General features: G+C 47.8%; 1 protein-coding gene across 6 annotated transcripts in view; it reads left to right on the plus strand.

Moving 5' to 3' along the window:
- Positions 1-27939, plus strand: part of RASGRP2 (RAS guanyl releasing protein 2) — a 432595-nt gene that overhangs the window by 70498 nt on the left and 334158 nt on the right. For 2 of the 6 annotated variants that reach the window (XM_063945211.1, XM_063945213.1), the window contains exon 2: positions 16641-16698. The exons of the other annotated variants lie outside the window; for them this stretch is intronic. The gene's annotated coding sequence lies outside the window, so the exon portion shown is untranslated. The remainder of the gene's footprint in view (positions 1-16640; positions 16699-27939) is intronic. 6 annotated transcript variants of the gene reach the window in all.

Here is a 27939-nt window from a genome sequence, read left to right on the forward strand (position 1 = left end):
TAAGCCCACTTGTACTACTTCCAGTAAGCAATTGACTGTTCAACAGTCCTTTGCGAGGAAGATGAAATATCACAGCAGTCATCCTGCTGCAAAGCGGATAACTGAGGCCTTGACAACTATGTTGGTGTTAGACGTGCGTCCGGTATCCGTCGTTAGTTCACAGGGAACTAGACAATTTATTGAGGCAGTGTGCCCCCGTTACCAAATACCATCTAGGTTCCACTTCTCTAGGCAGGCGATACCGAAAATGTACACGGACCTCAGAAAAAGACTCACCAGTGTCCTAAAAAATGCAGCTGGACCCAATGTCCACTTAACCACGGACATGTGGACAAGTGGAGCAGGGCAGGGTCAGGACTATATGACTGTGACAGCCCACTGGGTAGATGTATGGACTCCCGCCGCAAGAACAGCAGCGGCGGCACCAGTAGCAGCATCTCGCAAACGCCAACTCTTTCCTAGGCAGGCTACGCTTTGTATCACCGCTTTCCAGAATACGCACACAGCTGAAAACCTCTTACGGCAACTGAGGAAGATCATCGCGGAATGGCTTACCCCAATTGGACTCTCCTGTGGATTTGTGGCATCGGACAACGCCAGCAATATTGTGTGTGCATTAAATATGGGCAAATTCCAGCACGTCCCATGTTTTGCACATACCTTGAATTTGGTGGTGCAGAATTTTTTAAAAAACGACAGGGGCGTGCAAGAGATGCTGTCGGTGGCCAGAAGAATTGCGGGACACTTTCGGCGTACAGGCACCACGTACAGAAGACTGGAGCACCACCAAAAACTACTGAACCTGCCCTGCCATCATCTGAAGCAAGAAGTGGTAACGAGGTGGAATTCAACCCTCTATATGCTTCAGAGGTTGGAGGAGCAGCAAAAGGCCATTCAAGCCTATACAATTGAGCACGATATAGGAGGTGGAATGCACCTGTCTCAAGCGCAGTGGAGAATGATTTCAACGTTGTGCAAGGTTCTGATGCCCTTTGAACTTGCCACACGTGAAGTCAGTTCAGACACTGCCAGCCTGAGTCAGGTCATTCCCCTCATCAGGCTTTTGCAGAAGAAGCTGGAGACATTGAAGGAGGAGCTAACACGGAGCGATTCCGCTAGGCATGTGGGACTTGTGGATGGAGCCCTTAATTCGCATAACAAGGATTCACGGGTGGTCAATCTGTTGAAATCAGAGCACTACATTTTGGCCACCGTGCTCGATCCTAGATTTAAAGCCTACCTTGGATCTCTCTTTCCGGCAGACACAGGTCTGCTGGGGTTGAAAGACCTGCTGGTGAGAAAATTGTCAAGTCAAGCGGAACGCGACCTGTCAACATCTCCTCCTTCACATTCTCCCGCAACTGGGGGTGCGAGGAAAAGGCTCAGAATTCCGAGCCCACCCGCTGGCGGTGATGCAGGGCAGTCTGGAGCGACTGCTGATGCTGACATCTGGTCCGGACTGAAAGACCTGACAACGATTACGGACATGTCGTCTACTGTCACTGCATATGATTCTCTCCCCATTGAAAGAATGGTGGAGGATTATATGAGTGACCGCATCCAAGTAGGCACGTCACACAGTCCGTACTTATACTGGCAGGAAAAAGAGGCAATTTGGAGGCCCTTGCACAAACTGGCTTTATTCTACCTAAGTTGCCCTACCACAAGTGTGTACTCCGAAAGAGTGTTTAGTGCCGCCGCTCACCTTGTCAGCAATCGGCGTACGAGGTTACATCCAGAAAATGTGGAGAAGATGATGTTCATTAAAATGAATTATAATCAATTCCTCCGCGGAGACATTGACCAGCAGCAATTGCCTTCACAAAGTACACAGGGAGCTGAGATGGTGGATTCCAGTGGGGACGAATTGATAATCTGTGAGGAGGGGGATGTACACGGTGATATATCGGAGGATGATGATGAGGTGGACATCTTGCCTCTGTAGAGCCAGTTTGTGCAAGGAGAGATTAATTGCTTCTTTTTTGGGGGGGGTCCAAACCAACCCGTCATATCAGTCACAGTCGTGTGGCAGACCCTGTCACTGAAATGATGGGTTGGTTAAAGTGTGCATGTCCTGTTTATACAACATAAGGGTGGGTGGGAGGGCCCAAGGACAATTCCATCTTGCACCTCTTTTTTCTTTTATTTTTCTTTGCGTCATGTGCTGTTTGGGGAGGGTTTTTTGGAAGGGCCATCCTGCGTGACACTGCAGTGCCACTCCTAGATGGGCCCGGTGTTTGTGTCGGCCACTAGGGTCGCTTATCTTACTCACACAGTCAGCTACCTCATTTCGCTTCTTTTTTTCTTTGCGTCATGTGCTGTTTGGGGAGGGTTTTTTGGAAGGGCCATCCTGCGTGACACTGCAGTGCCACTCCTAGATGGGCCCGGTGTTTGTGTCGGCCACTAGGGTCGCTTATCTTACTCACACAGTCAGCTACCTCATTGCGCCTCTTTTTTTCTTTGCGTCATGTGCTGTTTGGGGAGGGTTTTTTGGAAGGGCCATCCTGCGTGACACTGCAGTGCCACTCCTAGATGGGCCCGGTGTTTGTGTCGGCCACTAGGGTCGCTTATCTTACTCACACAGTCAGCTACCTCATTGCGCCTCTTTTTTTCTTTGCGTCATGTGCTGTTTGGGGAGGGTTTTTTGGAAGGGACATCCTGCGTGACACTGCAGTGCCACTCCTAGATGGGCCCGGTGTTTGTGTCGGCCACTAGGGTCGCTTATCTTACTCACACAGTCAGCTACCTCATTGCGCCTCTTTTTTTCTTTGCGTCATGTGCTGTTTGGGGAGGGTTTTTTGGAAGGGACATCCTGCGTGACACTGCAGTGACACTCCTAGATGGGCCCGGTGTTTGTGTCGGCCACTAGGGTCGCTTATCTTACTCACACAGTCAGCTACCTCATTGCGCCTCTTTTTTTCTTTGCGTCATGTGCTGTTTGGGGAGGGTTTTTTGGAAGGGACATCCTGCGTGACACTGCAGTGACACTCCTAGATGGGCCCGGTGTTTGTGTCGGCCACTAGGGTCGCTTATCTTACTCACACAGTCAGCTACCTCATTGCGCCTCTTTTTTTCTTTGCGTCATGTGCTGTTTGGGGAGGGTTTTTTGGAAGGGACATCCTGCGTGACACTGCAGTGCCACTCCTAGATGGGCCCGGTGTTTGTGTCGGCCACTAGGGTCGCTAATCTTACTCACACAGCTACCTCATTGCGCCTCTTTTTTTCTTTGCGTCATGTGCTGTTTGGGGAGGGTTTTTTGGAAGGGACATCCTGCGTGACACTGCAGTGCCACTCCTAAATGGGCCCGGTGTTTGTGTCGGCCACTAGGGTCGCTTATCTTACTCACACAGCGACCTCGGTGCAAATTTTAGGACTAAAAATAATATTGTGAGGTGTGAGGTATTCAGAATAGACTGAAAATGAGTGGAAATTATGGTTTTTGAGGTTAATAATACTTTGGGATCAAAATGACCCCCAAATTCTATGATTTAAGCTGTTTTTTAGGGTTTTTTGAAAAAAAACACCCGAATCCAAAACACACCCGAATCCGACAAAAAAAATTCGGTGAGGTTTTGCCAAAACGCGGTCGAACCCAAAACACGGCCGCGGAACCGAACCCAAAACCAAAACACAAAACCCGAAAAATTTCAGGCGCTCATCTCTACTGGTAACTAGTTACACCGAATGGTCCTGTCTGACTGACTGACGTTTTTCTCCATAAAGTCAGGGGGTTGTATATGAGTGACTGTCGGGAATGTCATTTGATTAGATGGGTGTGGTATGGCTGACCGATGGTCTTCTGACAGCCAGTCCGCATACCGACTCGTGGTTCCCGGCAGCATACCGACGCTGGGATCCCGGTGGGGAGTGGCAAGTGCAGCTAGCCCCTTGCTGGCTCGCCACGCTGCGGTTGCCACGGGCTCTATTCCCACTCTATGGCTGTCGTGGATACCAACAAGTGGAAATGCTCCCTGTTGATCAGCATGCTGACCGTCAAGATAGTGAGGGGGCGGGATTTTGAGGGATGTCATGTGACTGTCGGTCTGCTGACCGCTTGTCACATGAATACCACCCGATTAGATATGAGTGTCAGTTGGCAAGGTTAGGGGATTGATTATGAGCGTTATGATGGGTACACACTGTGCGATACGCTCCATGGGGGAGATGTACTAAGCCTGAAAAGTGATACATTTCACCGTGATAAACTGCCAGCCAATCAGCTCCTAACTACCATGTCACTGGCTGTGTTTGAAAAATGACAGTTAGGAGCCGATTGGCTGGTACTTTATCACCGTGATATTTATCACTTTTCAAGGCTTAGTACATCTGGCCCCATGAGTGATATTGCATAGTGTTTCCCCTCCCCTCCCGGGCCGCTGACATAATGCATACACACTGCGGTATCGCACAGTGACGTCATGCCGTGGCCGGCCCGAACATGCAGCTTCTGACGATATAGTCAGATTGAGCTGCGTGCGCACATCAGGTATCGTTCATAGCGTACACACTGAGCAATATTGTAAGCAATATCACTCAGGAGGGTAAAAATGAATTATATTGTTTACAGTATCGCCTAGTCTGTATGCACCTTTACTCAGGATTCTGTATTCTTGATTTTAGTTATTTCAGGGTGCAATGTTGGGAGGTATGGGCTCTGCTGCCCTGTTTTGCCTGCCCACCATGATGCTGCTGCTGGTGATAGTAACCAGAGGAGGTAAGTCATCCTGGTCTCAGATGTATAAGTCACCCGGGCCCCCTTCCCTTCCCTTCCCACCAAATAAGCACAGTGCAGAGTGCACACAAGATAATTGTACTCGAGTTTGACTACCTCCTTTGGTGGTAGCTATTAGTCACGGAATATTACTGCTGCTAAAAGTCTTGCCGTGGGTTATCCTACTGGCCACAATAAGCCGGTGTGAGCCGCGGCTTATCTGTGTGATTTTATTTCACCTGTCTCGGGTAGGCGAAACCAGGGCTGTTTCTTATGAAAACACACAGGTTTCACTTAACCTGTGTGTTTTTGGGAGAAAGGGCATTTCTCTTACGTCCTAGTGGATACTGGGGAACTGTACTTTAGTACCGCGGGTATAGATTGGGTCCACTGGAGCCTGGCACTTTTAAACCTTTAGTGTGTGTATGTGTGGGTTGGCTCCTCCCTCTATGCCCCTCCTACCAGACTCAGTTTAGAAAAATGTGCCCAAGGAGCCGGGTGCATTTCTCTGGTGCTCCAGAGAGTTTCCTTAAGTTTTTTTTTTTTCAGGTAGCACTGGATGGAAAACAGTCTACCTGCTTCGTGGGACTTAGAGGGGGGACCGAACCAACCTCCTGATGGTTAATGGTTTGTAATCCCTGCTGACGGGACACTGAGCTCCTGAAGTGCTGTTTCACACACCACACTGTGTGCGCACACACCAGCAGCAAGCCGCCACCCTCTAACACAGGCATGGGGAACCTTTGGCCCTCCAGCTGTTGTTGAACTACACAGTTTTGCTATTTGGCCATGCTAAAACTGCTGCAGGGCATGCTGGGATGTGTAGTTTAACAACAGCTGTAGGGCCGAAGGTTCCCCATCCCTGCTCTAACAGATGCCGAAGAGTGTTAAAACCGGGGTCCCGCCGCGGTCCACACTGGCTTGGAAGAGTTTGTAACTCCACAGGGTGCTCTGCATCTGACATATGTTATTTTACTATGTTTAACATGTATACAGCCAGTATAATTAATAGGGACCGCACGCCATTACTGGAGCGAGGCTTCCCGGAAAGCGGGACCAGAGGTGGGAAAGGCACCATTTCCTGCTGCTGCGGATCACAAGACTGCATGCAAGCTGTTCCTCCACGGACCCAGGCTGTTCAGACTCTGTACTGGCACCAGAAGGTCATAGACGGGGTTGGGGGGGGGGGGGGAGCGCATCAGTGGTGGCACACACACATAAACGGCTCACTGCCACAGTAGATAGTGTGATCCTTATATACAATTATACACTGCGCTGCTGTGTTTGTGCGCTGGCCTCCTTTCTCTGTGTCACTCCAGGGGCTCTCTAGGGTCTGTGTGGAGGTGTTCAGTGGATTTAACTGTATTGTCAGTGTAAAATCATGTCTGCTGAGAAAGTTATATGTACTGCTTGTAATTCTACCCCTTCTTCTGATGGGTCCCTCATGTGTGAACAGTGGCCCTCATTCCAAGTTGTTTGCTCGCTAGCTGCTTTTAGCAGCATTGCACACGCTAGGCCGCCACCCTCTGGGAGTGTATCTTAGCTTAGCAGAATAGCGAACGAAAAATTATCAAAACTGCTACTAAATAATTCTTTGCAGTTTCAGAGTAGCTCCAGACCTACTCACAGATTGCGATCAGCTCAGTCCGTTTAGTTCCTGGTTTGACGTCACAAACATGCCCTGCGTTCGGGCAGCCACTCCCCCATTTCTCCAGACACTCCCGGGTTTTTCCCTGACAGGCCTGTGTTTTTTTGCAAACGCCGGGAAAACGCTGAGTTGCCGCCCAGATACGCCCCTTTCCTGTCAATCAATTATCGAACAACAGTGCAACTGAAAGCGCCGCAGGATCCACAGCAAAACTGCTAAGTTTTATGTTAAATAACTAAGCGCATGCGTCCTGCGTGCCTTGCGCATGAGCAATTTGCAACAAATCGCAGCATAGCGAAAATCGGCAACGAGCGAACAACTCGGAATGACCCCCAGTGTTCATTTCCCCAAGGGGAAGCAGTTCTCAGGCATCTGATTGGTTAGATGCTTTTAAGAGCATGATTCATAGTGTTAATTCAAAACTAACTGCAGCTAGGAAGGAGAGACAGGTGTTAAGACAGTCTGTTGATTGTATGGCTAAAGCAGCAGATACCAGAAAGGCTTCTCAGCCCCCTCTGTTGATTTCACATAAATGCTCACTGCCACAGGTGCTCCAGTCTGATTGTGATTCTGACCTGCCTAATGTGGATGACACTGATGATATGGAGGAGGACAGCTCTCTGTCACCCTGGGTGAAGGCTGTGAGGGAGGTTCTTAACATACCCGATCCAGAGGGAGAACCAGATGAAGAATTGTACTTTAATGTAAAACCAAAATCCTCAGCCACTTTTCCTGTATCAAAGCAATTAAACTCTGTGGCCAGGGAGGCATGGGTAAACCCTGACAAAAAAATCAAAACTCCTCAGAGGTTATCCTTTTTTCTCATACGTTCTGGCGACATAGATTCTCAAAGCTCTAACCACATCGAGAGACTTCGATTCCGCCAAGGCGCCAGTAGCCACTGGTACCACAATAGGCTGGTTCACGTGAAATTATGAAACCACTTTTGGCACAAATTGCTGACGAGTTCTCAACTCTGCTCTATCAGCATGGAAGATTAAATAGGGGCTTTTGTGAGACAAAGCCGCCAACTCAGATACCCGCCAAGGCCAACAACATGACTACTTTCCAAGTAAGGAATTTTAACTCAACCTTACGCAAAGGTTCAAACCAATGAGATTGCAGGAACTGCAATAGCACATTAAGATCCCACGGTGCCACAGGAGGCACAAATGGAGGTTGGATGTGCAGCACGCCTTTCACGAAGGTCTGAACTTCTTGAAGTGAGGCCAATTCTTTCTGAAAGAAAATTGATAAGGCCGAAATTTGTACTTTAATAGAGCCTAACTTTAGGCCCGCATCCACACCTGCTTGCAAAAAAATGGAGCAGACGCCCCAACTGAAATTCTTCCGTAGGAGCCTTCTTGGATTCACACCAAGACACATATTTCCTCCAAATACGGTGGTAATGCTCTGCCGTTATTTCCTTTCTAGCCTGAAGTAGTGTGGGAATGACTTCACTGGGAATACCCTTTCAGGCTAAGATTTGGCGTTCAACCGCCATGCCGTCAAACGCAGCCGCAGTAAGTCTTAATAGATGAACGGTCCTTGTTGGAACAGGTCCTCCCGTAGAGGAAGAGGCCAGGGATCTTCTATGAGTAACTCCTGTAGATCTGGATACCAGGCCCTCTTTGGCCAGTCTGGAACAATGATTATTGCCTGAACCCTTGTTCTTCTGACAATCTTTATCACCTTTGGAATGAGTGGAAGTGGAGGGAACACATAAACCGACGGAAACACCCATGGTGTCACTAGAGCGTCCCCCTCTATTGATTGAGTGTCCCTCGACCAGGAACAATCTCTTGTTGAGGCAAAGACCTCTTGATGAAGACTCCACTCTCCCGGATGGAGATCGTGTCTGCTGAGGAAGTCTGCTTCCCAGTTGTCCACTCCTGGAATGAAAACTGCTGACAGAGCGCTTGCATGTGTCTCCGCCCAGCGAAGAACTTTCGTGGCCTCGGCCATCGCCGCTCTGCTCTTTGTTCTGCCCTGGCGGTTTATGCACGCCACTGCTGTTATGTTGTCTGACTGAATCAAGACGGGCAGACCGCGAAGAAGATGTTCCGCTTGCAAAATGCTGTTGTAAATTGCCCTTAATTCCAGAATGTTTATGTGCAGACAAGCTTCCTGGCTTGACCATTTTCCCTGAGAATTTTTCCCCTGTGTGACTGCTCCCCAGCCTCGGAGACTTGCATCTGTGGTCACCAGGATCCAATCCTGAATCCCGAACCTGTGTCCCTCCAGAAGGTGAGAACTGTGCAGCCACCACAGAAGGGAGACCCTGGTTCTGGAAGATAGGATTATTTTCCGGTGCATGTCCAGGTGAGACCCGGACCACTTGTCCAACAGATGCCACTGAAACACCCCGGCATGGAACCTGCCATACTGAATGGCCTTGTAGGCCGCCACCATCTTCCCCAGCAACCGAGTGCATTGGAGAATCGACACTCTTGCCCAGAGGTTCTCAAACTCGGTCCTCGGGAGCCCACACAGTGCATGTTTTGCAGGTAACCCAGCAGGTGCACAGGTGTATTAATTACTCACTGACACATTTTAAAAGGTCCACAGGTGGAGCTAATTATTTCACTTGCGATTCTGTGAGGAGACCTGCAAAACATGCACTGTGTGGGCCCCCGAGGACCGAGTTTGAGAACCTCTGCTCTTGCCAGTTTCAGAATTTGTTTTACCAAGTTCTGTATTTCCAGAGCTTTTTGCACTGGAAGAAAAACACTCTGCAATTCTGTATCCAGACTCATACCCAGGAACGACAGCCGTGTCGTCGGAACCAACTGTGATTTTGGCAAGTTTAGGAGCCAACCATGTGAGGAGATCATCCAAGTACAGGATAATTGTGATTCCTTGCTTGCGCAGGAGAACCATCATTTCCGCCATTACTTTGGTGAAAATCCTTGGAGCCGTGGACAGACCAAATGGCAACGTCTGAAATTGGTAATGACAATCCTGAACAGCAAACCTCAGATAAGCCTGATGTGGAGGATATATGGGGACGTGTAAGTAGGCATCCTTTATGTCAACCGACACCATAAAATCCCCCTCCTCCAGACTGGAGATCACTGCTCGGAGAGATTCCATCTTGAATTTGAATTTTTTTAGAAGGAAACTGAGGGATTTTAGGTTCAGAATGGGTCTGACTGAGCCATCCGGCTTCGGGACCACGAACAGGCTCGAATAAAAACCTTCCCCCTGTTGTGACGGGGGCACTGTGACAATTACTTGATTTTGACACAACTTTAGTATCGCAGCGCATACTACAGTACCTCTCTTTCTTCTGTCTTCTGGCTCTGTGAGGGGGGTGACGGCGCGGCTCCGGGAACAAGCAGCTATGCGCACCAAGTGATCGAACCGTCTGAAGCTAATGGTGTCCAGTAGCCTAAGAAGCAGAGCCTTTGAACTCAGAGAAGTAGGTCTGCTTCTCTCCCCTCAGTCCCACGATGCAGGGAGCCTGTTGCCAGCAGGTCTCCCTGAAAATAATAAACCTAACTAAGTCTTTTTCCTGAGAAACTCTGGAGAGCTCCTCAGCGTGCATCCAGTCTCACTGGGCACAGAATCTAACTGGAGTCTGGAGGAGGGGCATAGAGGGAGGAGCCAGTTCACACCCATTCAAAGTCTTATAGTGTGCCCATGTCTCCTGCGGATCCCGTCTATACCCCATGGTTCTTGAAGCATCCCCAGCATCCTCTAGGAACTAATATAAAAGGATTTACCTGTAGGTATTAAAATCCTATTTCCCCCCCCTCCCAGCTGATGACAGGAAGGCATGAGAAACCACCTCCCCCCCCCCCCCCCCCCCCCCCATCAGTCGATACGTCTGTGTCCAGACTGTCTAGAACAGGCCTGGCCAACCTGTGGCTCTCCAGCTGTTATAACACTACAAGTACCATCATGCTTTGCCACAGTTTTGCTATTAAGGAATGCTAGAACAGTACAAGGGCATGCTGGGATGTGTAGTTTCACAACATCTGGAGAGCCACAGGTTGGCCAGGCCTGGTCTAGAAAATTGGTACTGCCAGTACCTGGGTCTATATCCCTGAAAGACTCAGCACAATGTCCCATGATAGTTTGTGGTTGGATTTCAAGGGCAGTGGTCAAGTGGTCTGATAATGTTATTAATGGATTTGACTTGCTGCCCCAGGATGAGGTTATTACACTACTGCAACATACACAAGATGCTGCAAACTTTATGAGCAAAGCTGTAAAAGAATTGTGTCAGATAAATGGGCGTACTACTGCTATGGCGGTTTTGGCCCGCTGATCTCTATGGTTACATCAATGGTCAGCGGATGCTGATTCCAAAAAGGGGTTGGAAAATATTTCCTTTACAGGTGATGCCTTGTTTGGTTACAAATTAAATAAATGGATTTCTCAGGCGACGGCGGGTAAATCAACCTATCTGCCATCGGCTGCGCCACCTGCTAGGCGCCCTTACTCTGGACCTTCCTTGCAGTCCTTTCATGTGGCGAGGTTCAGAGGCAAAGGCCGCGGAGCCTCCAGTGCTCCTAGGGGATCTCGTGGTAAGTCTCGAAAACATGCAGCTGCAGTTTCCTTGGACTAAACCCCCGGAACCTCTACCACAAAGCTTTCCGCGTGACTGTTGGCTTCAACAACAGGGCGACTTTCCGGTAGGTGCTCGCCTTCAATACTTCGCCCACGTGTGGGCAAAGTCCTGCTGGGATCCTTGGGTGAGGGACCTCATTTCTCACGGATACCGGATGGAATTTCAAACACTTCCTCCTCACAGATTTTTCAAGTCAAGCTTGCCAGCTTTACCCGCAGCAAGTTGCCTTGCAAGAAGTAATTCAGAAACTTTTACAGACGGGAGTTGTGGTTCCAGTACCTCCTCCGTTACACAACAGGGGTTTTTACTCCAGTCTTTTTGTTGTGCCAAAGGCGGGCAGTTCGGTACGGCTCATCTTAAATCTGAAGGTGTTGAACCCTTATCTGCGGGTATTCAAATTCAACATGGAATCTCTTCAGGCAGTGGTGTCCGGTCTGGAGGAAGGGGAATTTCTAGTGACCTTAGATGTCAAGGATGCTTACATACACATCCCTGTGTGGCCTCCTTATCAGGCTTACCTCCTGTTTGCCACCTTCGACAACCACTTCCAGTTCCAGACCTTACCCTTTCGTCTCTCCACAGCACCACGGGTCTTCATAAAGGTCATGGCGGATATGATGCTACAACTGCGCAAAATGGGTGTCAACATTGTCCCTTACTTGGACGATCTCCCGATAAAGGTAATGTCCAGGGAACATCTGCTGCAAAGCATTGACCTGACAACTCACCTGCTGACGGATCCTACATTTTCAAAAAACTCACTTGGAACTATCTCAGCATCTTCAGTTCCTGGGGATGATATTGGATAGGGTGTCTCAGAAGGTGTTTCTCCCTATGGACAAGGCTTTATCTCTCCAAGCTATGGTACGCTTAGTGCTCAGGCCCCCCAAAGGTCTCAATATATCTTTGCATACGCTTGCTGGGCAAGATGGTGGCCACATACAATGCATTCCCATATGGCTGGTTTCATGCCCGACCTTTTCAGCTGGATTTGCTGCACAAGTGGTCAGGGTCTCACTTTCACATGCATCAGACGGAGCCCTGTCTCCGAAATCCCAGATTTCTCTGTTGTGGTGGCTACAAGTTCCTCACCTGGTAGAAGGCAGGAGTTTCAGTACCCAGTCATGGACTTTACTGACAACGTATGCCAGCCTCCGGGGTTGGGGGGGCTGTGATTCAAGGGACCCAGTTCCAGGGACGGTAGTCGAGTCGGGAATCTGCACTACCGATCGATGTCCTGGAACTAAGGGCAATATACAATGCCCTTCTTCAAGCTTCCTACCTTCTCCAGGATTAAACCATCCAAGTTCAGTCAGGCAATGCCACGGCGGTGGCATACATAAACCGACAGGGAGGAACAAGAAGCAGGGCAGCAATGCGAGAGTTGTCAAAGATACTCCTCTGGGTGAGGCCAATGCAAGGGCCATCTCAGCCATATTCATTCCAGAGGTGGACGCCCGGGAAGCGGACTTCTTCAGTAGGGACGACCTCCATCCAGGGGAATGGGGCCTTCATCCTCAGATGTTTCACCATTTGGTTCACCGGTGGCGGTGTCTGCAGATAGACCTGATGGCTTCTCGTCTCAACAAGAAGCTACGCCGTTACTGTTCCAGAACGAGGGATCTGCAGACTGTGGCAGTGGACTTTCCAGTTTGTTTACCTGTTCCCTCCAATCCCGCTGATTCCTAAAGTTCTAAAAAGACTCAAAAGGCAAAGCGTTCAGGCAATTCTAATTGCCCCAGATTGGCCTCGACGGGCCTGGTACACAGACCTCCTGACCATGTCTTCGGGGGAACCCTGGCCTCTGCTACTTCAAAGGATCTTCTTCAGCAAGAACCATTCGTCTATCCAGACTTACAGCGGCTACGTTTGATGGCTTGGAAGTTGAGAGGGAGATACTAGCCAGAAAGGGTCACCCTTACAAGGTTATTTCTACTATGGTACAGGCCCGGAAGGTGGTTACATCGAAACACTACCACCGTATCTGGAAGAAATAGTTTCTTGGTGTGAGGGTAGAAAAGTTTCTCCCGTGGAATTCCGAATTGGTCGTTTTCTGCTATTCCTGCAAGCAGGTGTGGATATGGGCTTATGGTTGGGCTCCATCAAAGTACAGATTTCGGCTCTCTCTATATTCTTTCAGAAGCAACTTGCGTTGTTGCCGGAGGTGCAGACTTTTTTCAAAGGAGTTCTTCATATGCAACCGCCCTTCGTCCCTCCCACGGCTGCGTGGGATCTAAATGTGATTTTGTCCTTTCTTCAGTCGGACTGGTTTGAACCTTTACAGAAGGTGGAATTTAAATTTCTCTCTTGGAAGACCGTCATGTTGCTGGCATTGGCATCTAAAAAATACAATGAAACGATACCAGAATTGCGCAGTAAAAAGAACAAGTTTCCTTGGTACATCTCTATAAGGGGAGAACAAACACCAATTCTCTTTCAATAGGAACAGCAAAAGAATGGAGGGTGCCACTAACGCTAAAATTCTTAAAGATAACCATTAATTACATGGGTTAAAGGATTGGCGTTGGCGTCTGCAAGACGGGTTTCTGAATTGGGGGCCTTATCCTGTAAGAGCCCGTACTTTGATTTTTCATGAGGCTGCGCTTAGGACCCAACCTCCGTTTTTGCCTAAAGTGGTGTCAGCCTTTCACTTGAATCAGGCGATTGTGGTTCCGGTGCTGGCTGATGTTTCTGTGGGCCTAGAGTCCTTGGATGTGGTGAGGGCTCTGAGGATTTATGTCAAAAGGACAGCTCGTTTTCGGAAGTCTGACTCGCTGTTTGTCCTTTATGATGCCACCAAAATTGGTAGGCCGGCTTCTAAGCAATCTATTGCTCGTTGGCTCAGGCTATCTATTCAACAGGCCTATACTTCGGCAGCTCTGCCTTTGCCGACGTCTATTCAGGTCCACTCAACAAAGTTGGTGGGTTCTTCCTGGGCGGCTGCCCATGGTGTTTCAGCTTTACAGTTGTGCCGAGCGGCTACTTGGTCTGGTTCGAACATGTTTGTGAAGTTCTACAGGTTCGACACCTTGGCCACTCCCACCTGTTTTGGAAGCTTTGGGACTTCCCCACGGTACTAAAGTACAGTTCCCCAGTATCCACTAGGACGTAAGAGAAAATAGTAATTTAATACCTACTGGTAATTCCTTTTCTCGTAGTCCGTAGTGGATACTCAGTGCTTCGTATCCTATTTACTGGATGGAAGTGTTGGTTGAGCCACAGTTGCGGCCCCTTTGCTATGTGGGATTAGCTTTGCTGTCCTTGTTATGCTGGTTGTCGCTATCCTCTGTTCGTTTAGCGCTCCTGTTTCGTTGGGTTGTGTCTTGGCTTGTTGCCTCACCGTGTATATTTCTTCTCTCATGGTATGTCCGTCTCCTTGGCACAGTTTTCCTAGACTGAGTCTGGTAGGAGGGGCATAGAGGGAGGAGCCAGCACACGCATACACACATGCACACACACTCTAAAGGTTTTAAAGTGCCAGGCTCAAGTGGACCCGATCTATACCCATGGTACTAAAGTACAGTTCCCCAGTATCCACTACGGACTACGAGAAAAGGAATTACCGGTAGGTATTCCTATTATTTTTTTTATGGTAGCCTGTAAAAAAGAATACAAAAAATAAATTAAAAAAAGTTGATCGGGGAAAGACTGACGTTTTCCGCACCCAATGTTTTACAGCAGCTAATAGAATACCGCCCATTGTCTTTGTGGGTGTATCACCAGTTGAGAACCCCTGAGCGATTCAGTTTCATTATAATAATCCTTGGACATCACTATCATTTTAGGCATACACCTGAGGTGATATTGCTCAATATTAGGCTGGCTCTGCAACTAATGTATAAGGGTGGGACATGCATGTGATTACATTGAATTGCCTTATGTGTACACAGGATAGCACTAAACACAAAGGCAAGTGCACTAGTCCTCAGTTACCATAAATTAACCTAACTAATGCTTTTTATGGGGTATGCAGTCACATTGTCGACAGACTATCAACATTCAGAATATTGAGACTATAAGGTGAATTAATTCTGAATGTTGACAACTCCGTTCAGAATGTTGACATGTTCATAATATGGACGTGCAACATGCCACGTCAACATTTACAAAATATTGACATGTTCAACATTTGGCATTTCTATATTAGGAGCATACAGCTTTCTCCTCTGTTGCAGTTTAGACGCTTATTGCATACTTTTCCCCTAATGTTGCACCTTTATCTGATGTGTACTAAGTAGCTATAAAGAAGCAGATTAAGATGCATATTTTAAGAAAAAGTTGTATGTCGCTGAATGTAGGGGTTATACTCTGGTTACGATTAGCGTTAGGCTGCGGTTATGGTTAGGCTGTGGTAAGTAAATAGTACTGTTGACATTCTCACTGTCAACATAATGTCGACACGTGGAACATGTTGGCATTATATCAGCGCCAGCATTGTGAATGGTGACATATGAAATGTCAACATGGAGACCCTGTAAACATTCTGCATTTTGACATTCAGACCATTTCAAGATTATGAACGTTGATCAGCTATACTAAAGCTCATTTTAGGGAACCGGCAGTTTTGTGTGTGTGCTTAAAGGAAAAATGCAATGGATAATGTAGCAGATATTCCAAAGTCAAGGGACAATGAGCCCAATTCAAATGTGGTTGGAGCTACTATCTCTGCTGCTCCCTGCACCTTTACAACTGCCCTACCCACACTGGTGCTACATGAAAAAGGATCAGCGACTCTTATGTGAGGGACGGATGCCGAGGGTGGCCTGCCGTGCTGCCCCCAGCAGATGGCAGCCTTAGGCACTGGTTGCAGACAAAACCAAAAGGCCCTTTTTTCCGTAAACAATCCCATATGCTTTGTCAGATGGTGTAATGGTTAGCATTACTACCTCACAGCACTGAGGTCATAGGTTCAATTCCCACCATGGCCCTTAACTGTGTGGGGTTTGTATATTCTCCCCGTGCTTACGTGGGATTCCTCTGGGTACTCCAGTTTACTCCCAGAATCCAAAAATATAATTGTCTCCCGAATTAAAATATTCGCATGTGTGCATGTAATTGTGTTTACGGCAGACTATATGGGCCAAGTGGTTCTTATCTGCCATCAAAGTTCTGTTTATATAGATGGCACTGCCTATTGGTCACAAGCTTTTTATATGCGGGCACATCACAGACCTATCGAATTCTACAGGGACCGCACCAGATATCCAAAGCGAGAAAACAAAACAAAATATTTTAACAATAACAGTAAAGTGTTGAAAAACATATATTTAAGGAAATAATAACATTGTGATATTAGTTATCCTTATAGAAAGAGGAAACCTCCATTAAAAGGGAAATCCATCCTGACAGATTTCAGTATATTTGCAGTGTAGAATTCAGGAAGGGTTTTAGTGATCATTATTCCATTAATTACTATTTTTGGGACTCTAAATATATTAACACATTTGGTGACGCCAAACTGTTTTGTGTAGCACTACATAACATTAAAGTTTTTCTTTCATCCACTTGGGGTATGGCATCTCCTTTAGGACTTTGGCACTTTAACTATGGTAGCTTGCTCTTAGCGCCCCCTTAATTTCACTTAGTACATGGACCTCTCAGTTTTATTTTAGAGTGCCAATGGGACACCGTGCTTTTCTCTGGTGCTACATAGACATTTTGTATAAATCTATATAAGAACTCATTACCTATTTATATCCCGACAGACAACCTCACTATGCTCACAAGATTTAGCTAAGGATGAACATCCTGTCGATTCTCAAAGTAAGTTTTGTTTGAACAGATGTGTCCTCTTACATCTTTGCTCCATGTGCTACAAGTCGCTTTACACAACGTGTGAATGCCATGTGACTCTGTAGCGCCAAGCGTCTTTTTATGTGTTTTCTTGCGTTTTTTTTTTTTCACAGGGAAAAAAATGCAAAAAAAGACGCTTGGTGCTACCGAGTCTCCTTGTCGAAGATAATAGCTAGAATCTGATTGGTTTCTATGGGCAACATTTCCAATTCTATAAACCCGCACTTTAGTAAATATACCCTGACGTGTGTTTCAGCTCTATGATCCTCGTTCAGATTTGGACAGAGTAGCACAACATACGGTTCTATTCTATGGTTTTTCTGAGTTTGAACCCAATGTTTCCTACAGTATCTCTGCCTCTGCTCACTACCACATATACATTATAGCGCTTGGTCATAGGAAGTGGCTAGTGGGCAGTCAGTCAACACCAACCAGGAGATGTTACAGAAGCTTGACCACAAGTACCCAGAAGTAAACCAGTGTAGGAGCCTGGGTAAATAAAGTGGTTCCAAGTACCACTGTAGGATCCTAGTGGTGGCAGCAAGTTACTTGCCCATGATGCAGTGGAAGAGACGGTAACACGCAGTTACTGCGAGTGGAAGGGAATACCTGTTGGTACAGGGGTGCACTACTGCGCATTCTCCAAGCTAGTTCCTCCAGGAGGCTTTATTCCCTTACTAAGATCACTGCTTTAGATAGTACTGCATGTGCAGTGGCATCTTGTTACTGTGTAGAGTGACATAGTGGGAGTCCGACGTCTCCTCTTTAGCTCCAGGGAGATCCTGCCATTGACTTGCTTTCACTGCTGTTCCAGCAACCCTGCACCGCTATTGATTTACATATACAGACACCAGCTGGCGATCTGCTACAACCCCGCTCCACTTCATGGTATGACGAGTGTAACACAGTGAGTACAACTGTATCTACTGTCCTCCAAAAACTACATCACTGGTTCATTCACTGGACTGTCTTAACAGGTTATGGGCCCAGACACACAAATATCAAACAAGTCTATACACAGTGTAAAGTATTCTAGACACCAAGAGCAGCATGCAGACAAGAAAACTTGTCACGTCAAGAGAAGTTATATTCAAAGAAACATCACAAGTTACAGAAAGCCTGGACTTGTATATGCATACCAATTATGCATCACTGAACATGCCAGTAACTGAAAATTTTTGTACCTCTTCTCTAATGCATTTCTTTCCTGTCTTGTCCTAATGCTGCAGTAACTTTACTAGACATGTCTGCTCAAGCCACCAAAAATTTTACGCCGTGGTACTTGCTAAATAGCCTTTCCATACAAAGGAGAAATTACTTCTGGTAAAAGCTGGCACATTACACCAGTGACGGTTATCACATGCTAGAAAGCTAGATCACCGCCACCTGTTTTAGCCAACAATAGGTCTTTTCACCCATTGATGAACCATACCTGTCTTCCTTTTAGTTCCAACATAATTCAGAGCTCTTTATCCAGGGCCGGATTAAGCCTGGGGAGGGAGGGGGAGGGGGGGGGTCACTTAAGACACGGGTTCGGGTGAAGGGGGGTTGTATAATTGAGTGCACATACCACCCATTTCAGTAGGGACAAAATGCTCTCTACCTGGACTTCTCTCTTGATATATGACTGGCGTCACCTGGGTTGAACTCTCTAATTGATAAGAAAGGTTTCTTCGGGGTTCATAGGACTCCACAGGGAGAACATCAAGGTTCCAGGAGGTGGATGAGAGTCCGGGCACTAAACAATTAAGCTTTTCGGCTTCCCAGAATGCTCGACTTCTCTCCCCTATAACCCTGCCTCTATGCTGAGTCAGGTCAGTTTTTTGTTGGTGCCAGCTGGAAGCTGTGATGCACCATTACAGGGGGCTGCCTAATGCTGTAAATTTAAAAAGTTTATCTGAGCTTGTCAGTGCTGTAATTCTGTAGACTTCAGCGCTACAGCTCCATCACCCACCGCTGGCTCTGAAACTCCCGCACGGCCAATGATAAGACGGGTACTTGCGCAGTGGCCGCATTCCGTGTCTATAACCGCTCACTGTAGCGACACCAGGACTACGTGGCTCGCATATGGGGGCAGGTAAGAGGGTCCCATCTTTAATGACCCACAGTCAAATTGCGGTCCGCCCGTGTGTCCCAGGAGATGGACCCCAACGCTGGCTCCAGTCAGGGATTCCACTAGACCAACAGGACATATAAGGCACAGGTTTTAGTGTATACACTAAATTTATAAAGGCCTTTAGTACCTGCCAAATTAAATGGAAAGATTTTAGGAGAAACTGTTTTAGAAAAAGATCTGGGGGTGCACATTGATAATAAATTTAACAACAGTCTACATTGTCAGACTGCAGCAACAAAGGCAAATAAGGTTTTAGCCTGCATAAAACGGGGAATTGAGACAAGGGATAAAAGTGTAATTGTACCATTATGTAAATCACTGGTACGGCCACATCTTGAATTTTGTGTACAATTTTGGGCATCACAATATAAAAAAGATATCTTAGAGCTTGAAAGGGTTCAAAGACAAGCAACGAAATTGATGAGGGGGTTAGAGACGCTGGAATACCAGGTTAAATATGTTTTCAATTGAAAAAAGGCGTCTAAGAGGAGACATTTTCAATTGATATAAATACATAAAGGGACAATACATGAAGCTGTCAGATGATTTGTTTATTAGGAGACCTATACAAAGGATATGCGGACACTCTCTGAGGTTAGAAGATAAAAAATGTAATACCCAAAGAAGGAGGGGGTTCCTTGCAATAAGAGCAGTAAGGATTGTAATACCTTGCCAGAGAAGGTAGTAATAGCGGACTCAGTAATTGAGTTTAAAAATGGGTTGGATAAATTTCTAATTGATAACAGTATAGGATCAAAACAAAGATTGAACTCTATGGACAACTTATCTTTCTCTTACGTCCTAGAGGATGCTGGGGACTCCGTAAGGACCATGGGGTATAGACGGGCTCCGCAGGAGATAGGGCACCTAAAAAGAACTTTGACTATGGGTGTGCACTGGCTCCTCCCTCTATGCCCATCCACCAGACCTCAGTTAGATCTTGTGCCCACAGGAGAAACGGTACAATGCAGAGAGCTCTCCAGAGTTTTCTGTTTTAAAGAATTTTGTTAGGTTTTTTTATTTTCAGGGAGTCCTGTTGGCAACAGGCTCCCTGCATCGTGGGACTGAGGAGAGAGAAACAGAGCTGGCTTGTCAAGTTGGGCACTGTTTCTAAGGCTACTGGACACCATTAGCTTCAGAGGGAGTCGGAACACGGGTCTCACCTGGGGTTCGTCCCGGAGCCGCGACGCCGTCCTCCTCACAGATGCCGAAGATAGAAGCCAGGTGAATATGAGAAGGCAAGAAGACATCAGGCGGCAGAAGACATTGCTCCCAGTACACACACACATGCAGGCACTGAGGGTGCAGGGCGCAGGGGGGGGCGCCCTGGGCAGCAATAGTCCTCATTTTTGTGGCAATATAAGCAGGATTAGGCTGTGGCACAGTAAATCCACAAATCCCCCGCCATTTTTTATATAAGTTTACTGGGACCGAAGCCCGCCGTCGGGTGGGCGGGGCTTGATCCTCAGCACTAACCAGCGCCATTTTCTCCACAGAAACTGCACGAGGAAAAGCTGGCTCCCTGATCTCTCCCCTGCTGAACTTCACAGGCTAGAAAAAAGAGGAGGGGGGCACTTTGGAGACGCAGTGAGTGGGAATTAAGGCTATATATATAAAAAGCGCTATCTGGTATATATATTCTAGTGTTTTTAAGCGCTGGTGTGTGCTGGCATACTCTCTCTCTGTCTCTCCTAAGGGCCTGGTTGGGGTTTTGTCCCCTTATAGGTTAATCCCTGTGTGTGTGTGGGGGGTGTCGGTACGTGTGTGTCGACATGTCTGAGGCGGAGGGCTTCTCCAAGGAGGCGGTGGAGCAAATGAGTGATGTGTCCCCGTCGGTTGTGCCGACTCCGGATTGGATGGACATGTGGCATATGTTGAATGCAAGTGTGGCATCTTTACATAAAAGGCTTGATAAGGCTGAATTAGGGGGGACATCAGGGGGTCAATCCTCGGATTGGACCGACTCACAGGGCCCATCGGGGTCTCAAAAGCGTCCCTTAACACAAGACACTACTACCGACACGGATTCTGACTCCAGTGTCGACTACGATGAAGTAAAATTGCACCCTAGGGTGAATAAAACCATTCAGTGTATGATTGTGGCAATAAGGGATGTGTTACATATTGAGGATGAACCCTTGGTCCCCAACACAAGGGTACACATGTTTAAGGAAAAGAAACAGATTATTAATTTTCCCACATCTCATGAATTAAATGATTTCTTCGGAAAAGCTTGGGAGACTCCGGAAAAGAGACCGCAGATCCCCAAAAGAATTTATATGGCATACCCCTTCCCTAAGCAGGACAGGGAGATTTGGGAATCATCCCCCACTGTGGACAAGGCCCTGACGCGCTTGTCCAAGAAAGTGGCGCTACCGTCTCCTGACACAGCGGCCCTTAAGGACCCTGCAGATCGCAGGCAAGAAACTACCTTAAAGTGTATTTATTCTCATACGGGGGCTGTGCTAAGACTGACAATTGCGTCGGCATGGGTGTGTAGCGCAATTGCAGCTTGGACAGATGAGCTGACAGATCATTTTGATAATATGGATAAGGATACTATATTCTTAACTCTACCCCATATAAAAGACGCAGTCTTATTTATGAGGGATGCTCAAAGGGACATTGGATTGCTGGCTTCTAGGGCCAATGCTATGTCTATCTCAGCGAGAAGATCCTTATGGACTCGCCAATGGACGGGTGATGCGGATTCCAAAAAACATATGGAAGTACTACCCTATAAGGGTGATGTATTGTTTGGGGATGGGCTGACGGACCTGGTTTCCACAGCTACAGCAGGTAAAACAAATTTAATTTTTAACCATATATTCCCCAACAGCAAAAGAAAGTAACACCCTATCAGATGCAGTCCTTTCGGTCGCACAAGTCCAAAAGAGGTCGGGGATCCTCTTTCCTCGTCAGAGGTAAGGGCAGAGGCAAAAGGGCACCTGCTTCGGCAGGTGCCCAGGAACAAAAGTCCTCCCCGGCTGCTCCAAAACCCACAGCATGACGCTAGGGCTCCCCTGAGGGAGTCCGCACCGGTGGGGGCACGTCTTCGACTTTTCAGTCAGGCCTGGGTCAGATCAGACCTGAATCCCTGGGTGTTGGAAATAGTTTCCCAGGGGTACAAACTGGAATTCGAAGAGGTGCCCCCGCGCCGATTTTTCGAATCGGCCCTACCAGCTTCCACATCGGAAAGGGATGTAGTGTTAGCTGCAATTCAAATGCAGTGTATACAGCAAGTGATAATCAAGGTTCCCCTGCACCAGCAGGGAAGAGGTTACTACTCAACCCTATTTGTGGTCCCGAAACCGGACGGTTCGGTCAGACCTATTTTGAATCTGAAATCCCTAAACCTGTACATAAAAAGATTCAAATTCAAAATGGAATCACTCAGAGCGATAATAGCCAACATGGAGGAGGGGGAGTTTATGGTGTCTCTGGACATAAAGGATGCGTACCTTCATGTACCCATATATGCCCCCCATCAGGAATACCTGAGATTCGCTGTACAGGATTGTCATTACCAATTTCAGACGTTGCCGTTTGGACTTTCCACGGCCCCAAGGATTTTCACCAAGATAATGGCGGAAATGATGGTGGTCCTGCGCAAGCATGGAGTCACAATTATCCCATACTTGGACGATCTCCTGATAAAAGCGAGATCAAGGGAGAAATTGCTGAGCGGTGTGGCACTCTCTCTGAGAGTGCTCCAGCAACATGGTTGGATTCTTAATCTACCGAAGTCACAGTTGATTCCGACAACTCGACTACCGTTCCTGGGTATGATACTGGATACGGTACAAATGAAGGTCTTCCTCCCAATAGAGAAAGCCCAAGACATCCAGAACATGGTCAGAGACCTGCTAAAACCGAAAAGGGTGTCAGTTCACCAATACACTCGAGTTCTGGGAAAAATGGTGGCGGCCTACGAGGCCATTCCCTTCGGAAGGTTCCATGCAAGGACTTTTCAATGGGACCTTCTGGACAAGTAGTCCGGGTCCCATCTGCACTTACATCGGAAAATAACTCTGTCCCCAGGGGCCAGAGTGTGTCTCCTGTGGTGGTTGCAAAGTGCTCACCTGCTGGAGGGTCGCCGGTTCGGGATTCAGGACTGGATCCTGGTTACCACGGACGCGAGCCTCCGAGGATGGGGAGCAGTCACACAGGGAAAAAACTTTCAGGGACTTTGGTCAGACCAGGAGTCCTGTCTACACATCAATGTGTTGGAACTTAGGGCCATTTGCAACGGCCTTCGACAAGCGGAGAGTCTTCTTCGAAACCTACCTGTTCTGATTCAATCCGACAATGTCACAGCAGTGGCTCATGTGAACCGCCAAGGCGGGACAAGAAGCAGAGTCGCGATGGCGGAGACCACCAGGATCCTGCGCTGGGCGGAAAACCATGTAAGCGCTCTGTCGGCTGTCTTCATTCCGGGAGTGGACAACTGGGAAGCAGACGTCCTCAGCAGACACGATCTCCATCCAGGAGAGTTGGGACTTCATCAAGAAGTCTTTGCAGACATAACACGTCTTTGGGGAACTCCTCAAATAGACATGATGGCGTCACGCCTCAACAAAAAGCTTCGGAGGTATTGTGCCAGATCTCGGGACCCTCAGGCAGTGGCAGTAGACGCTCTGATAACACCGTGGGTGTTCAAATCGATCTACGCGTTTCCTCCTCTTCCTCTCATCACAAAAGTGTTGAGGATCATAAGGCAAAGAAGAGTACAGACGATACTCGTTGTCCCAGACTGGCCTCGAAGGGCTTGGTACTCAGATCTACAAGAGATGCTCACAGGAGATCCCTGGCCTCTTCCTCAGAGGGAAGACCTGTTGCAACAGGGGCCCTGTGTATTTCAGGACTTACCGCGGTTACGTTTGACGGCATGGCGGTTGAACGCCGAATCCTAGCGAAGAAGGGGATTCCGGAAGAGGTCATCCCTACTTTAATAAAGGCTAGGAAGGAGGTGACGGTTAAGCATTATCACCGTATCTGGCGAAAGTATGTGTCTTGGTGTGAGACCAAGAATGCACCTACGGAAGATTTTCATCTGGGTCGTTTTCTCCACTTCCTACAGACAGGAGTGGATATGGGCCTGAAATTAGGCTCTGTTAAGGTTCAGATTTCGGCCCTCTCGATTTTCTTTCAGAAGGAATTGTCTTCTCTTCCAGAAGTCCAGACGTTTGTAAAGGGAGTGCTACACATCCAGCCTTCTTTTGTGCCTCCAGTGGCACCGTGGGACCTCAACGTGGTGTTGCAGTTTCTAAAATCACACTGGTTTGAACGGCTGAACAAGGTTGAGTTGAAATTTCTTGCTTGGAAGGTGGTCATGTTGTTGGCCTTGGCATCGGCAAGGCGAGTGTCAGAATTGGCGGCTTTGTCACACAAAAGCCCTTACTTGATTTTTCATGTGGATCGAGCTGAATTGAGGACACGTCCGCAATTTTTGCCTAAGGTGGTTTCTTCATTCCATGTGAATCAACCTATTGTGCTGCCTGTGGCTACAAGTGACCTGGAGGATTCCAGATCCCCGGACGTAGTCAGGGCCTTAAAGATTTATGTAGCCAGGACGGCTAGAATTAGGAAAACAGAGGCTCTGTTTGTCCTGTATACGGCCAATAAGATTGGCGCACCTGCTTCGAAGCAGACTATTGCTCGCTGGATCTGTAATACGATTCGGCAGGCTCACTCTACGGCTGGATTGCCGGTACCAAATTCGGTTAAGGCCCATTCCACTAGGAAGGTTGGCTCTTCTTGGGCGGCTGCCCGAGGCGTCTCGGCGTTACAACTTTGCCGAGCGGCGACTTGGTCGGGGTCAAACACTTTTGCTAAATTGTACAAGTTTGATACCCTGGCTGATGAGGACCTAGCGTTTGCTCAGTCGGTGCTGCAGAGTCATACGCACTCTCCCGCCCGATTGGATGCTTTGGTATAAACCCCATGGTCCTTACGGAGTCCCCAGCATCCTCTAGGACGTAAGAGAAAATAAGATTTTAAACCTACCGGTAAATCTATTTCTCCTAGTCCGTGGAGGATGCTGGGCGCCCGTCCCAGTGCGGAAACTCTGCAAGACTTGTATATAGTTGTTGCTTACATAAGGGTTATGTTACAGTTGGAATCGGTCTTGGACCGTTACTGTTGTTGTTCATATGGTTAACTGGTTATGTATGATCCAGGTTACATGGTATGATTGGTGTGGGCTGGTATGAATCTTACCCTTGGATTGCTATATCCTGCCTTGTATTGTCCATCTCCTCTGGGCACAGTTCTCTAACTGAGGTCTGGAGGAGGGGCATAGAGGGAGGAGCCAGTGCACACCCATAGTCAAAGTTCTTTTTAGGTGCCCTATCTCCTGCGGAGCCCGTCTACACCCCATGGTCCTTCCGGAGTCCCCAGCATCCTCTACGGACTAGGAGAAATAGATTTACCGGTAGGTCTAAAATCTTATTTTATTCAACCTCACTAAGTATGTTACAATGGGGTAGATGTATTAATCTGGAGAAGGCATAAGGAAGTGATAAACCAGTGCTAAAGCAGTGTTAAGTGCAAGGTGATAATGCACCAGCTAATCAGCTCCTAACTGTTAATTTACATGTGGGAGCTGATTGGCTGGTGTGTTGATCACCTTGCATTTATCACTGGTTTATCACTTCCTTATGCCTTCTCCAGGTTAATACATCTGCCCCTATGTTACTTGGGGTGAAAACCCAGCAAGGGGAGGCAGCGCTTAACTGTAGCCCCTTCCCTAGCTTTGGGTGTCAGTCTACTGAAGGATCTGTAAGAATAAAAAGAACCTCCTTTTCTCTTACATCCTAGAGGATGCTGGGACCCATTTAGTACCATGAGGTATAGACTGGTCCTTTGGGAGCCACTGGCACTTTAAGAGTTTATTAGTGTGGGCTGGCTCCTCCCTCTATGCCCCTCCTACCAGACTCTGTTTAGAAAATATGCCTGGAGGCTCGGTCACAGCTAGGGGAGCTCCTAGGAGTTTTTCTAGTTTGTATTTCTAAGAGTTGCTAGGTACAGGAAGGCTGCTGGCATCAGCCTTCCTGCTTCGTGGGACTTAGGGGGGGGAAATAGGAACCAACTCTTGAAGTTAATGGTTCTCTGTCTCTGCTGACACTGAGCTCCTGAGGGTGCTGATCACAAGCCTACGAGGCGACCGCTCACTCCCACAGCACGGCAGCCACCCCCTAACAGAGCCAGAAGAAAGAGAAGTGGTAAGTTGAGCGCCAGCGACCCGGTTAGCGGGTCACCGGCGAGAATGGCGGCACAAGGGTGGGAGCGCAGCTCTGTCAGGCTGCGCTCCATGAAGGCTCAGCAACATATTTATGTAGACGTGGCTGAGGGGCATCCTGGGCCAGCGCGATCACCCTAACACTTGTAATGCAGCTAACAGGGGCTAATCCCACTGTTAGCACTGAAGACATCAGACCAGTATAATCATAGTGTGCGGGAAGCCGCGCACCATTACAGGGGGCGGGGCTTCTCCTTAGAGTGGATCCAGCACTCACCAGCGACATTTTCTCCCTGCAGAACGCCGGGACACGCTGACGGGGAGCGCTGACCCTCCACAGAACTCCAGTTACTGCGGTACCAGGGTGTTATAGACAGGGGGGAGAGAGCTTACTTAGTGCTATTTAACCTATTAAGGTTATTTAGTCTGTGCCGGGCTGTTATCATAATAACTGCTCACTGGGGCACTGCGTGGCTGGCTCCTTATACTCTGTGACCCTCTGAAGGTACTCTGGGGAAAACTGTGTCTGACATTTTCCTGTGAGTGTGTGTGTATGTGTATATATCCACATTACCATGTCTAAGGGCTCTGTATCATGCTGCAGAGTGTGTATCTTCTCCTGAGGAGTGTATCCCATGTACTTAGGACTGCAATATGCTTTCCCAACCTGCCGAATCCGAACCCACATGGGTGGATTCTTTAAGGGGAATGATATCCCAGATTTCATCAAGGATGTCGCATGAGAAAGACGCAGTTTTTGAGAAAGTCTGTAGAGGGTTTGCAGCATTCAGCTCCTACTCCCTCAAATACCCCACCCACATACCCTAAAAAACGTACACTTGCTCAAATGATGCAAGTTGACACTGATACCGACTCTGATACAGGGGACGGTGATGGGGATATGCAGGGGGGGGGGGATGCATCCCTTGCTAACGGGGTGTAGCTGATGATTGAAGCCATTAGGGATGTTTTGCATATTACTGAGAAGGTACCTGAACCGGAAGAGGAATCTTATTTTCCGGAAAATAAATCCTCCCTCACCTTCCCTGCTTCTAAAGAGCTAAACTTGAAAAATCCTGGGAAAACCCAGAGAAAAATTTCCAGATCCCTAAAATAATTCTCATTTGCTTTTCCTTTCCCTGAAGAGGATAGAAAGAAATGGGAAACACCACCTATAATAGACGCTTGTGTATTTAGGTTGTCTAAAAAGGTGGTTTTACCTGTCCCTTGTTCAACCGCCCTAAAGAGCCAGCTGACCGCAAGATTGAAACTACACTTAAATCACTATACACTGCTACAGGCGTGGCTTTAAGGCCCACTATTGCTTGTGCGTGGATTTCTAAAGCCATAGTAAAGTGCTCAGGCACATTACTAGAGGACTTAGATACTATGGATAGGAGTGACATTGTTTTGTTTTTGCGTCACATACAGGATTCTACTGGGTTCATGGTGGAGGCCATGAAAGACCTTGGAATGCTAAATGCAAGGGCTACTTCCATGGCGGTCTCAGCATGCAGAGGACTCTTGCTACGCCAATGGACTGCGGATGCAGAATCCAAGAAAAGTGTGGAGGACCTTCTGCAACAGGGGCCGCTCGCCTATCAAAACTCATCGCGGCTACGTTTGATGGCATGGAGGTTGAACGCCAGATCTTAGCTCGGAAGGGCATTCCAAAAAAGGTCATTCCTACCCTGATACAAGCTAGGAAGGGAGTTGAGTCTACACAATACTATCAGATTTGGAAAAATGTGTCTTGGTGTGACTCCAAGAAGTTTCCAACTGTGGAGTTTCATCTGGGACGGTTTCTCCTCTTCAAGCTGGTGTGGATGTGGGCCTACGCTCCATAAAAGTCCAG

Source organism: Pseudophryne corroboree, chromosome 11 (assembly GCF_028390025.1).
Source record: "Pseudophryne corroboree isolate aPseCor3 chromosome 11, aPseCor3.hap2, whole genome shotgun sequence".
NCBI lineage: Eukaryota > Metazoa > Chordata > Amphibia > Anura > Myobatrachidae > Pseudophryne > Pseudophryne corroboree.